Raw genomic sequence first — 13,545 nt, forward strand, 5'->3', positions numbered from 1 at the left:
ACCTCCAGCCTTTGAATGGAGTGTTATGAGGACTGGAGCCATGGAGGCCCTCTGGTCTCATGATGGAAAGGCCAAGAGTATCAGAGAGTCAGTGAAGGAATGTCTGGATATCACTGGGCCATGGGTCCAGCCAGCTCATTGGCTTTGACTCCTTGGTTTTTCTGAATTATCTTTTTATCCTCCTCTTTCTTTTCTTACGTGCCTTTTCCTTGCCATTCTCCTCTCTTCTCTCCACACTCCCACATCTTTAAGGGTTTTTGAAGCTGGGATGAGATGGGTCGAGGATGGGCAAAGTTACAGGCCCTCAACTGCCCTCATTAAGTCTCTTTTTCTGAAACAAGATGGGGTGTGAAGAAACAAAGGAGCAGCTGGCTCCCCCTCTGTCTTTTCTCTCTAACCTTCTATCTCCCCCATTCCTGTGGCCAGGAAGGCCTTCCTCTGTAGGTCACTCTCCTGCTCATCTCCTCCACTGGCTTCTCATGTCCTGTAAGATAAAATCAAAATTCGCTAACCTGGTTTCTCAAAGCTCTCCAGAGTCTGACCCCTGCCTCCTCTCCACCCTCATCCCCCACTGCCTTCCCCGTGCCCTGACCTTGCTGAGGCACTTGGCGTTCCCGGAGTGTATGCTGTGCCATTTCACCTCTGGGCCTCTATTCTTTCTGCCAGAAACACACCTCTGCCCACAGACATGAACTGCCCCGTTGTTCAAATATCACCTCCTCTGGGAAGCTTTCCCCTCTCTCCCAGGTATGGCTAGGGGCTCAGCCCTTTAACCTTTGAGATTTCCCCTGATAGAGCTGTTCGCTGTTTGAAGTGAGTGCATTTATGTGTTTCTGGGTCTGTTTTCCCCGCTAGACTGGGAGTTGGTTGAGAGCAAAATGTGTGTCTTATTTTGGTATCCCCAGCACTAAGCATAGAGGTGGACCCAGACAGATTCTCTTGCTGTTTTTAACTCTCCAAGACATTTCACTTCAAATTGTGTTATCCATACTTAACAAAAGTTTGCTGAATGCTCACAACAGACCAAGTATAATATACCAAAATAATCACATTGTAATCAATTTGTAAAATAGAGAAAGGAAGAGGATTAACCATCCACAGCCCCACATTCCCTTAACACATTTGTTGTTGGGATTTGGGTATTTAAGGCAGATATTTTTGAACAAACCAACTTTTAAAGTGGTTCCAGTGAGCCTTATTAGCTGCAGTGGCCGTGGATCTCTGCCCGGTGCTTCCATTAAAAGTTTACAGGCCCCAGGAGAGGTGGACGAGCCGGCTTAGCCCTCCCTTGGGTTATGACCTTCCACTGGGGCCCAGCGGTGAGTCATTTTCCAGTGGGGATTGTCAATAAGGTCGATAAACAATCATTTGAATACACTTTCTATTTTCCATATTTGCACAGCAGCGGTAGTTCATTTATTCTCATCTATAACCCTCACTGTGCTCATGAGGAAATGGAGGCACTCAGGGAGGGGTGATGGAAAGAGCTTTGGTATAATAGTACTGTGTGTAAGAACTACTGTGCTATTAACCAATCACCTGACTTTGAGCAGGTTATATCATGTCTCTGGGCCTCTGTTTCTGCATTTGTGAAGGGCCAATGTTAGATTAGATGACCTCTCAAGGCTTCATGGAGCTTCAGAATTGAAGCTGAATTTATACATAATCTTGAATAACACTTGGGGTGCTATTCAAGGTTATGTGGGAGCCAAGGGCAGGCTTCCCCAAAATACGCCACTGTGGCATATTGATTATTTTAAATAAAAGTTAGTCAAGAGATTGCCTGTGCAAGAAGGACACGCAGATCCTCCTCTGTCCCTCTGAGAGCAGAAAATCAGTCTCCTATGTGATAGGGACCTTCCCTGTACCAGGAGGTAAAGAGACATCCTTACGACCAGAGGTAAGAAATTTAAAGCCAAAAGGCAGCATAAGGAAGGCTTGTTACCTTTACTAATTTCCTACCCCTGCCCAAATTCTGTTTAGAATTCCTTACTAATTGAAGCTCACAAAATTATTTTCTTTGTCCTGTCAATGCCTCACAGACTTATTGTCTCTTTGTCTAACAATTATAAAAACTGTCTGCCTTGATTATTTCTTTAGGTCTCAATTTCATAGTTGGGCCTCCGTGTGCACATAATAAAACCTCGTTTTTTTCCCCTCCTGTTAATTGTCTCATGTTAATTTAATTCTTAGTCCTGCTGGAAGACCTTTAAAGGTGGAGAAAAACTTTTTCCTTTCCTACTCTTAGTTATATGGCTTGTTTGTGGCAGAACCATGGCAATAATGCACTTCTGGTCCAGTGCTTACCCAATCACTCCACAAAATCATTTAAGTTTCTCCATGAGAATTTCTTCCAGAATGAGTGGATGCTGTGGCTTCTTGTCGGGGACTGCCTCCGGCGGGGAAAGTCTCCGCCATTACAAGATGGCACTTGGCTCACTGCCAGCAAAATACGCTGCAAGTAAACAATAAACGTTCTGGTGAAGCCCGCCTAAAGGAGGACATAGTCATTGGCTATTTCAAATTTAATCAGCATAATAACAGGACTCTCATTGGCTCTCCCCATTGCTTGGCCCCTTATTGGTCACCCTGCTGCATATAAGCTAAAGAAGTTGACGAAATAAACGGGATGAAGCATTAACACCATACCAGGCTGATTGTCGTTCTTGAGGGACGAGGGCAACAGCTTCTATCCTCCTTCTCCTCCATCCACTGTTAGAAAAGAAGGATTTGGCTGGAGGAAAGGAACAGGGCTGGGTGAGCCGGGAGGGTAAATGAAGTAAAGAAAGAACAAATAACTTAAATCTGGGCTATAAGGAAGAACAATCCAAGGTATAAGTAGTGGAAATCTTGGGGAAAGTGCTCAAGCCACTTTTTGGGAACCTTTTGAAGAGGAAAGGAGGGAAACTCAGTCACATATCCTCACCCTTGAGTAAGGCTGCTTTAAAAATAGTGAGGTAAAAATAAATCTGATTCTACGGGACCTGGCTGGCTCAGTCAGTGGAGCATGCAACTCTTGATCTCAGGGTCACGATTTCAAATCCTACCTCGGGGTAGAGTTTATTAAAAAAAAAAAAAAAAAGTTTGATTCCATAAGTAGAGATACCTCTGAAAGGTAACTTATGGCAGGAGACAGGAGAGGCACTTAACCAAGGGCAGATGTGGAGGTATTGAGAATCTGTAAAATAGCCTCAAGGTCAAAGCAGGGGTGAACTGAGCCTTTGGATAAGGAAAATTCATCCAGGGCAATTGTCCAGGAAAGCAAAGAGCTCTTGAGCTGCTGTTAACTTCCTTTCACTTGAGCATGGGGTGACTTTTAAAGCAGAAAGGGCCCAGGAACATAAAAGCATGCACATGGAAGTGAGACCCTGGAAACTTAGGAAAACGGTAAGTCCAGATCATCAGGCCCAGACAAGCCTGCCTCTCAGGCACACTCCAACTGCATGTGAACTTAGCCATGCTTGTGATCTCCATTGCACTATCTTCAAGTTCATATCCCATTGTCATCTCCATTGAGGCCCTTCAGTGACTATTTTATTTCTGTTGTATTTTTCAGTTCTAAAATTTCCATTTGGTTCTTTTTCTACAGCTGTCATTTCTTAGCAGGAAACTGCTATCTTTCCATGTGTTTCAAGGGTGTTCACTTTTTCTTCACGGAACATGGTGATAACAGCTACTTTAAAGTTGGCGTTTGATAATTTCACACTGGCATCATGGTAGGGTTGGTGTCTATGGTCTTTTCCTTGCAAGTTGTAGAGAGTTGCCTTGTTTTCTCTTTCTTTCTTTTAATGTTGAGTAATTTTGGATTGTATCTTGGAAATATTACATTGTGAGACCCTGACTCTGTCAGCATCTTTTGGAGAATGTTGAATTTGTTTTTTTGTGTGTTTAGCTGTCAGTGAACCCTTTTGTCCTGACCTGTCTTGTGTGAGGTGTGCTTCCAATGTCAGCAGACTTCCAAACCTTTATAGTGCTATTATGGGTGGCACAATGTCTATGCCACCTAGGAGCCAGTCTGGGACCATTTCGGTGGTGGACATTATATCTCAGTTTTTAAAGCTTTTGTTACACTAACTCACATCAGTGCTGCCTATGCACAGATTAAAGGATACTATTCTCTCCATCATTTATGCCATCGGGTTCCCAGGGACCCTTTTTCCTGGTGCTCTGGCTACAAAGCCAGGATTTTCACATCCTTGTGCTGTTGTGAAATTCCTATGACTAAATCTGCCTTGGAACAAAGTGGTGAAAATTGAGACAGAGAGAGAAAAAATCATGGAATCCCCCGCTCTCCATTATTTGGACGCTATGAGTCTGTTTATCCAGGCTTTCTGGCAAGAGAGGGGTTTGGTCAGAGTTTTAAGTGTCTGTACAGTTGCTGTTGGATTGTAGTTTTATGACAGTGCTTTACTTGGGGGTAGGGCCAGGAGAAGAAAAAGAGAAAGTGGGGATAAAGGAGATTTCCCCATATATTCTTAGTTCTGCAGTGGCCCCTTTCCCAGTCCTCTGACTATAAAGAGAGGGCTTTTCTTAGACTTTTTTTTTTTTTTTTTTTTGTATACATCTACTGAACACTTCTGGGATTCTAGAATCTAAGACAATTGCTACAGAAGGAAAAAAATCAGGGAACCAGCTACCATATTAATCAATATTCAAGTTTTTACTCCCCTTCCCAAATTGCCTGCTATGCTTTCTGTTTGGTGTCCTCAGATTTTAGTTTTTATCTGTAATAAGTGGGAGAAGTTGGAATGTGTCTTAGAACCTCTACATTGTACTTTTGGTTTGTTTGGTGGACATGTCCTTCTGGAGTAATCACATTGTCCCTGGGCTATTATACTCTTCCTTTAGTCTTTGGGTTTTTTTCTCTTATTTTTAAAAAATTTCTTACAAGAAATTAAAGTACGGGATTTTCCCTTGATTTTTTTCTATGGCTCATTTTTATGTGAAAGTAGTTGCTGAACTTTTGGAAGAGGGCCTGATTCATTCATCCTCTCTTCTGTTGTTTTTATGTAGTCTTCAACAATGTGGTTTCTTGCTTTCTGAGATCTACTAGCTCTGTCCTCCCCACCATTTTTGTCTGTACCTTCTACTTCCTTTGTCTCATCTGCAGTCAAATACTCTACCACTCCTTTGTCTCATCTGGATCCGTTTTGATCTTGCTTCCAGCAGCTTCTCTTCCATGTGGGGTGTGTGCTGGAAAGAAGCTCTGGTTTCTGAGTTCTCAGAGATTTGACTCAAGGTTTCTTACATTCACCCTCTACTGGATTTGGAAAAACCGCTCTCTTTTAACGGCTATTATTGAACTGGCCTGCCGTACTTTCCAGAGAATACTTGTTGGCTATTTTTATTTTCTTTGCAGGTCTGTTAGGCATCCTGTTGCCTCCCTCTGCTTCCTCCTTCACAGATGATGCTGAGACCACGCAACCCTTGTACAGGGATTTTTCTCACTTGCTTGTTGGGGTCTGTAAACCTTGTTATCTAGTTTTATTATAAATGTTGTCTGTGGATATTGACTTTGCAATCTATTGCTCTGCTGGTTTTTTTTTTTTTTCTGATTCTTTTATTTTTGGAGATTTGGAATAGAAGTTGAGAGTTTAAGTGACACTCCAAAGGACATATTGTTAATTTGTAATAGAGCTGATGCTGTAGCATATGTCTTCTGAATTCTGGTTCAGTGTTTTGTTGTTGTTGTTGTTAACTAAAATTATTGTAGATTGACTTGCAGCTGTAAGAAATAATAGAGATTTCTTGTACATTTTCTACAATTTCTTCCAGTGGTAAAGCTCTATACAGTGCAGGATCTCATCCAGGATATTGCTGGATATTTTAAAAGATTGAAATCATACAAAGTATCTTCTCTGACAATAATGGGAAGAGGCTAGAAATTAATAAAAGGAAAACTGGAAAATTTTCAAATACATGGAAATTAAACTAGATTCTTAACAAATGGATAGAAGAAGAAGTCAGTAGGGAAATTAGAACATACTTTGAGAGGAATAAAAACAAAAACACAACACAGCAAAACTTATGGGATGCAGTCAAAGCAGTACTGGGAAGGAAGTTTATAGCATGCATGCCTACATTAAAAAAGAAGAGGGGTACTGGACTGGTTCAGTCAGCAGAGTGTGTGTTCTCAGGATTGTGGGTTCAAGCCCCACATTGGGTGTAGAGACTACTTTTTTTTAAAATTTATTTTTATTTTTTATTTTTTTTTAAAGATTTTATTTATTTATTTGACAGAGAGAGAGATCACAAATAGGCAGAGAGACAGACAGAGAGAGAGATGAGGAGAAGCAGGCTCCCCGCTGAGCAGAGAGCCCCATGCGGGACTCGATCCCAGGCCCCTGGGACCATGACCCGAGCCAAAGGCAGAGGCTTAACCCACTGAGCCACCCAGGCGACCCATGGTGTAGAGACTACTTTTAAAAAATCTAAAATAAAAAGAAGAAAAATCTAAAATCAACAATCTAACTTTATACTTTAGGGAACTAGAGAAAAAAAAAAAAAAAGCAAACTAAACCCCAAGCCAGCAGAAGGAAGGAAGTAATAAATATTAGAGTAAGATAAATGAAACAAAGAATATGAAAAGAATAGAAAGAATCAACAAAACCAAAAGTTGATTCTTTGAAAAGATGAACAAGATTTTGAAATCTTTAGCTAAACTAAGGAAAAAAAGAAAGAAGATGGGTGCCTGGGTGGCTCAGTCAGTTAAGTGTCTGCCTTTGGTTCAGGTCATGATCTCAGGGTCCTGGGATCAAGACCCACATTGGGCTCTCTGTTCAGTGGGGAGCCTGCTTCTCCCTCTCCCTCGACCTGCTGCTCTGCCAACTTGTGTTCTTTCTTACTCTCTCTGTCAAATAAATAAATAAATAAAATATTTAAATAAAAGAGAGAGGGAGAGAAGATGCAAATAAATAAAAGAATAAAGAAACCAACCTTATGGAAGGAAATTGCTAGAACAGAACATATTACCAACCTTATAGAAATGAAAAGGATTAAATAGAATACTATGAGCAGTTATACACAAACAAGCTAGATAATCCATATTAAATGGACAAATTTTTGGAAACATACAAATTAAAAAGGTATTACTCAAGAAGAAATAGAAAATCTCAACAGACCTCTACAAGAATGAATTAGTATTAAAAAACCTCCTAACAAAGAAAATTCCAGGAGAAGATGGCTTCACTGAAGTTTACCAAACATTTAAAGGAGAATTAATGACAATACTACTCAAATGTTTCAAAAAAATTAAAGAAAAAGAAACACTTTCAAGGACATTATATAAAGTCATGATTACCCTGATACCAAAGTGAAAAGTAACACAAGAAACTAAAACTATAGACCAATATTCTTTATAGATATGGAAGCAAAAATCCTCAGTGTAATTCTAGCAAACCAAATCCAGCAGTATGTTAAAAAGATTATACACCATGACCATGTGGAATTTATGCCAGGAATGCAAAGATAGTTCACTACAAGAAAATCAATCAGTGTAATATGCCACATTAATAAAATGAAGAAAACCCCCTCATAATAATATCAATAGATGCATTAAATAACTTTTTTATGATTAAAAAACTTACAAAATTAGCAATAAAATAAGATTTTATTTATTTATTTATTTGAGAGAGAGAGAGAGGAGGAGCAGGGGGAGAGGGACAAGCAGACTCCTCAAGGGTGCAGGGCTCAGTGTGGAGCTCAATCCCATGACCATGAGATCATGTCCTGAGCCAAAACCAAAGTCAGACATCTAACCAAGTGAGCCACATAGGAGCCCCAAGAAGGTGGGCATTTATGAAAGTCACAGCTAACATCATAGTCAATGGTGAAAACCTGAAAGCCTTCAAGAAAAAGATGCCCGCTTTCACCACTGCTCTTTTCAATACTGTATTGGAAATTTTACCCAGAGCAAATAGGCAAGAAAGAGAAATAAAAGGCAGGGCAAAAAGAAGGAAGAACTAAAACTAACTCTGTTTGCAGAAGACATGGCTCTCTATATAGAAAATCTCATAGAATCCACAAAAACTATTAGAACTAATAAAAAAAATTCAACAAAGTTGCATTGTGCAAGATCAAAATATACATTTTATTTGTGTTTCTCTAAAACCAATTAGAAAAGGAAAAGAAAATTCCACTAACAATAGCATCTGAAAGAATAAAATACTTAAGAAAAATTGAACTTAGGATGTGAAAGACTTGCACACTGAAAAATGAAAAATATTTCTGACAAAAATTAATAAGAATTTAAATAAATAAAAAGTCATCCCATGTTCATAGATTGGAAGGCTCAATGTTGTTAAGATGGTAATATCCTCCAAGGTAATCTACAGAATCAATGCAATTCCCATCAAGATTCTGATGGGCTTTTTTTTTGCAGGAATTGAATGCACAATCTTCAAATTCATACGCAACCTACAAGGAGCCTCAAATAGCTAAAACAACATTGAAAAAGAAAAGCAAAGGACTCAAAATTCTTAATTTCAAAACTCACTACAAAGCTACAGTAATCAAAATGTCTGGCATAAGGATAAGGTCTGGCATAAGGTACTGGCATAAGGATAGACATCTAGGCCAACTGAAGAGAATTGAGTGTCCACATGAAAAAGTGCTAAACATCATTTGGCATCAGGGAAATACAAATCAGAATCACAATGAGATACCACCTCACATGAATCAGAATGGCTAAAATTAACAAGTCGGGAAACAACACATGTTGGTGAGGATGCAGAGGAAGCAGAGCCTTCCTACACTGTTGGTGGGAATGCAAGCCAGTGTAGCCACTCTGCAAAATAGTATGGAAGTTCCTCAAAAAGTTGAAAATAGATCTACTCTATGACCCAGCAAGTGCTACTGGGTATTTACCCCATAGATACAAATGTAGTGATCCAAAGGGACACCTGCACCCCAATGTTTATAGCAGTAATGACTACAATAGCCAAACTATGGAAAGAGCCTAGATGTCCATTGACAGATGAATGGATAAAGAAGATGTGGTATCTATATACAATGGAATATTATGTGGTTATCAAAATTTGAAATCTTGCCATTTGCAACTATATGGATGGAGCTAGAGGCTATTATGCTAAGTGAAATAAGCGAATCAGAGAAAGACAATTATCATGTAATCTCACTGATATGTGGAATTTGAGAAACAAGACAGAGGATCATAGGGGAAATGAGGGAAAAATGAAACAAGATGAAACCAGAGAGAGAGACAAACCATAAGAAACTTAATCTCAGGAAACAAAACTGAGGGTTGCTGGAGTGGAAGGAGGTGGGTGGAATGGGATGGCTGGGTAATGGACATTGGGGAGGGTATGTGTTGTGGTGAGTGCTGTGTATTGTGAAAGACTAATGAATCACAGACCTATACCCCTGAAATAAATAATACATTATATGTTAATAATTTTAAAAAAGAAGAGAATTGAGTGTCCAGAAATAAACCATCATATCTATGGTCAATAAATATTCAGTGGAAAGACATTCAATGGAAAAAGAGTTTTTTCAAAAGATGGAGTTGGGACAACTGGGTAACTATATGCAAAACAATAAAGTTTGACTCCTACTTCACACATAAAAATGAACTCAACATGAATCAACTAAAAAAGAAGCTAAATAGAAAAGAGCTAAAAGTATAAAACTATTAAACAAAAACACAAGATAAAGTTTATGACCTCAAATTTGGCAATGGATTTTAAAATTTGACACTAAACACAACTTAATAAATAATAGATGTATTAGACTTCACAAAAATTAAAATCTTTTGTACATCAAACATTATAAAAATATGACAAAATAACCTACAGAAAAGGAGATGATACTTGCATATCACACATCTTATAAGGGTTTAATATCTAGAACACACTAAGCATCTTTATAACTCAAAAAAAGAAGATAACTCAATTAAAAAAAGACAGAGTTTGAATAGACATTTCTCCAAAGAAGATATACAAATGGCCAATTAGCACATGAAAAGATATTCAACATCACCAATTATTAGGAAATGCAAATCAAAACCACAGTGAGAGGAACAAGACAAGGATATCCACTCTCACCACTTTTATTCAACATAGTACTGGAAGTCCTAACCACAGCAATTAGACAATGAAAAGAAGTAAAAGACATCCAGACTGGTAAGGGGGAAGTAAATTTTCGTTATTTGCAGATGACATGATACTATACTATCCTTTAGAAGACCGTAAAGACTCCACCAAAAAAACTACCAAAACTGATAAATGAACTCAGTAAGGTCACAAAATACAAAATCAATGTGCAGAAATCTTTTGCATTTCTATACACTAATGATGAGGCAGCAGAAAGAGAAATTAATAAAACAGTTCTATTTATGATTGTGCCAAAAGTAAAGAACACCTAGGGATTGTACTAACCAAAGGGGTGAAAGACCTGTACTCTAAAAACTGTAAAAAATTGATGAAAGAAATTGAAGATGATACAAAGAAATGGAAAGATACTCCATGTTAATGGACTGGAAGAAAAAATATTGTTAAAATGTCTATACTACCCAAAGCAATCTACTAATCTAATATAATCTCTATCAAAATACCAACAGCATCTTCCACAGAATTAGAACAAAAGATCCTAAAATTTATATGGAACCACAGAAGATTCTGAGTAGCCAAAAGAATTTTGAAAAAGAAAAGCAAAATCGGAGATACCACAATTCTAGACTTCAAGTTATATTACAAAGCTCAAGTAATCAAAACAGTATGGTACTGGCACAAAAATAGACACATATACCAATGGACTCTGAAAGAAAACCCAGGAATAAACCCCCAATTATGTGATAATTATATTAATCTTCGACAAAGCAGGAAAGAATACCCAATGGGAAAAAGAAAGTCACTTTAACAAATGATGTTGGGAAAAGTGGACAGCAACAAGAATGAAGCTGGACCACTTTCTTACACTATATACAAAAACAAACTTGAAATGGATTAAAGATCTAAATGTGAGACCTGAAATCATAAAAATCCTAGAAGAGAGTGCAGGGAGTAATGTCTCTGACATTGGCCAAAGCCACATTTTTGTAGATATGTCTCTGGAGGCAAGGGAAATAAAGGCAAAAATAAACTATGGGACTATATTTTTAAAAAAAAGTTTCTGTACAGCGAAGGAAATAATCAATGACACTAAAAAATGACCTACTGAACGGGAGAAGACTTTTGCAAACAACATATCCAACAAAGGGTTAGTATCCAAAAGATACAAGGAACTTCTACAGCTCAACAGCAGAAAAGCAAATAATCCAATTTAAAAATGGGCAGAAGACATGAACACACATTTCTCCAAAGAAGCATCCAGATGGACAACAGACACATGAAAAGAAACTCAACATCACTCATCACCAGGGAAATGCAAATCAAAACCACAATGAGACATCACCTCACAAGTGTCAGTATGGCCGAAAAATAAAATTACAAGAAACAGCAAATGCTGGCGAGGATGTGGAAAAAAGGATCCCTCATGCACTTTGGTGGGAATGCAAACTGGTGCAGCCACTGTGGAAAACAGTACGAGTTTCCTCAAAAATTAAAAATAGAGCTATCCTATAATCCAGTAATCACACTACTGGATTCACCCAAAGAAAAGTAGACACTAATTCAAAGGGATACATGCACCCTTATGTTTAAGCAGCATTATTTGTAATAGTCAAATTGTGGAAACAGCCCAAATGTCCATTGGTAGATGACTGGATAAAGAAGATGTGAGATATATATATATATATATATCACATTCCAGCCGTATAAAGGAATGAAGTCTTGCTATTTGCAACAACATGAATGGAGCTAGAGAGTATAATGCTAAGTGAAATAAGTCAGTAAGAGAAAGACAAATACTCTTTGATTTCACTCATATGTGGAATTTAAGAAACAAAACAAGTGAGCAAAGGGAAAAAAGAGAGAAAGAAGACAAGGAACAGACTCTTAGGGCACCTTATGGCTCAGTCGGCAGGGCAGGCGAGTCTTGATCTTGGGGTTGTAAATTCAAGCCCCATGTTGGGTGCAGAGATTACTTTAAAATAAATCTTTAAAAAGAGAGAAAGAAACAGACTCTTAACTATAGAGAACAAAATGGTGGTTACCAGAGGGGAGGTAGGTGAGGGGTGGGTGAGATAGGTGATGGGGATTAAGGAGGGCACCTGTTGTGATAAGCACAGAGTGATGTATGGAATAGTTGAATCACTGTGTTGTACACCTAAAACGAATGCAACACTGTATGTTAACTACACTGCAATCAAAATTAAAACAGAACCACTATGAAATACTTCACTCCCACTAGGATAGTTACAATAAAAAGATAGATAATAAGTGTTGGAGAAATTGTCACTGCTCAGATGCTGCTGGTGGGAATATAAATGGTGCAGCTGCTGGAAAATAGATTGGCAGTTCCTTAAAAGGGTAAACATAGAGTTATCACATGACCCAGTATTTCACCTCCCAGGTATATATTCAAGATAACTGAAAACATATGTCCACACAAAAACATGTGTGCATATATTATAGCAAGATTATTCATAATAGCCAAAAAGTAGAAACAAGCCAATTGCCCAAGAATGGAATAACAGTAAACAAACTGGTATATCCACACAACGGAGTATTACTCAGGCGTGAAGAGGAATGTGGTACTAACAGAACATGGAAGAACCTTGGAAACATTATGCTTGGAGAAAGAAGAAAGAAGACTATATGTCTTATGACTCCATGTATATGAAGTGTCGTGAATGGGTAAATCCACAGGAACAAAAAGTAGATTAGTGATCAGTGGTTGCCAGAGCCTGGGGATAGAACAGACTGGAGAGTCAACTGCTAGAGAACAGAAGGTTGCTCTCAGGGAGTAGAGCATGCTCTGGAGTTAGGCAGTGGCTGGTGATGACTACACAGACCTGTGAATGTATGAAAACTCACCTTAAAACAGTGTACCTTTAAAAATGGTGAATTTGGGGCGCCTGGGTGGCTCAGTGGGTTAAAGCCTCTGCCTTCGGCTCAGGTCATGGGCCCAGGTTCCTGGGATCAAGCCCCACATTGGGTTCTCTGCTCCACGGGGAGCCTGCTTTCTCCTCTCTCTCTACCTGCCTCTCTGCCTATTTGTGATCTCTGTCAAATAAATAAATAAAATATTTTTTTTAAATGGTGAATTTTATGGTATGTGAGTTGTATCTTGAGGGTAAACTTAGCCAATTTGTACTGAGAAGGTCATGCCAGCTGTGAGGAGAGCAGATCAGAGGTGGGGGTGAGAGATGCCTTAACAAATGGACATGTGAAAAGGCTTTGGAGTTTATAGAGGTCATGACTTTGACCATGTCATAGGATAGAGCTTACTTTTTCAACTACAGTGATGGAAGCAGAGAGTGGAGGCCTTGCACTGCCCATGATGCTAACCTCCAAGGATTTGGTTCTTGTAAACCTCCCCAGGAATTCATTTCCCATAAGCATTCTTCTTCTTCTTTGTCTTGGTCCTATGATCAGTGCCCCCGGAGCACTGGGACCCAAGGCGGTTTCTCAATGATAATGTGCATCTGAT

The sequence above is a fragment of the Mustela lutreola genome, chromosome 15 (assembly GCF_030435805.1).
Source record: "Mustela lutreola isolate mMusLut2 chromosome 15, mMusLut2.pri, whole genome shotgun sequence".
NCBI classification, from domain to species: domain Eukaryota; kingdom Metazoa; phylum Chordata; class Mammalia; order Carnivora; family Mustelidae; genus Mustela; species Mustela lutreola.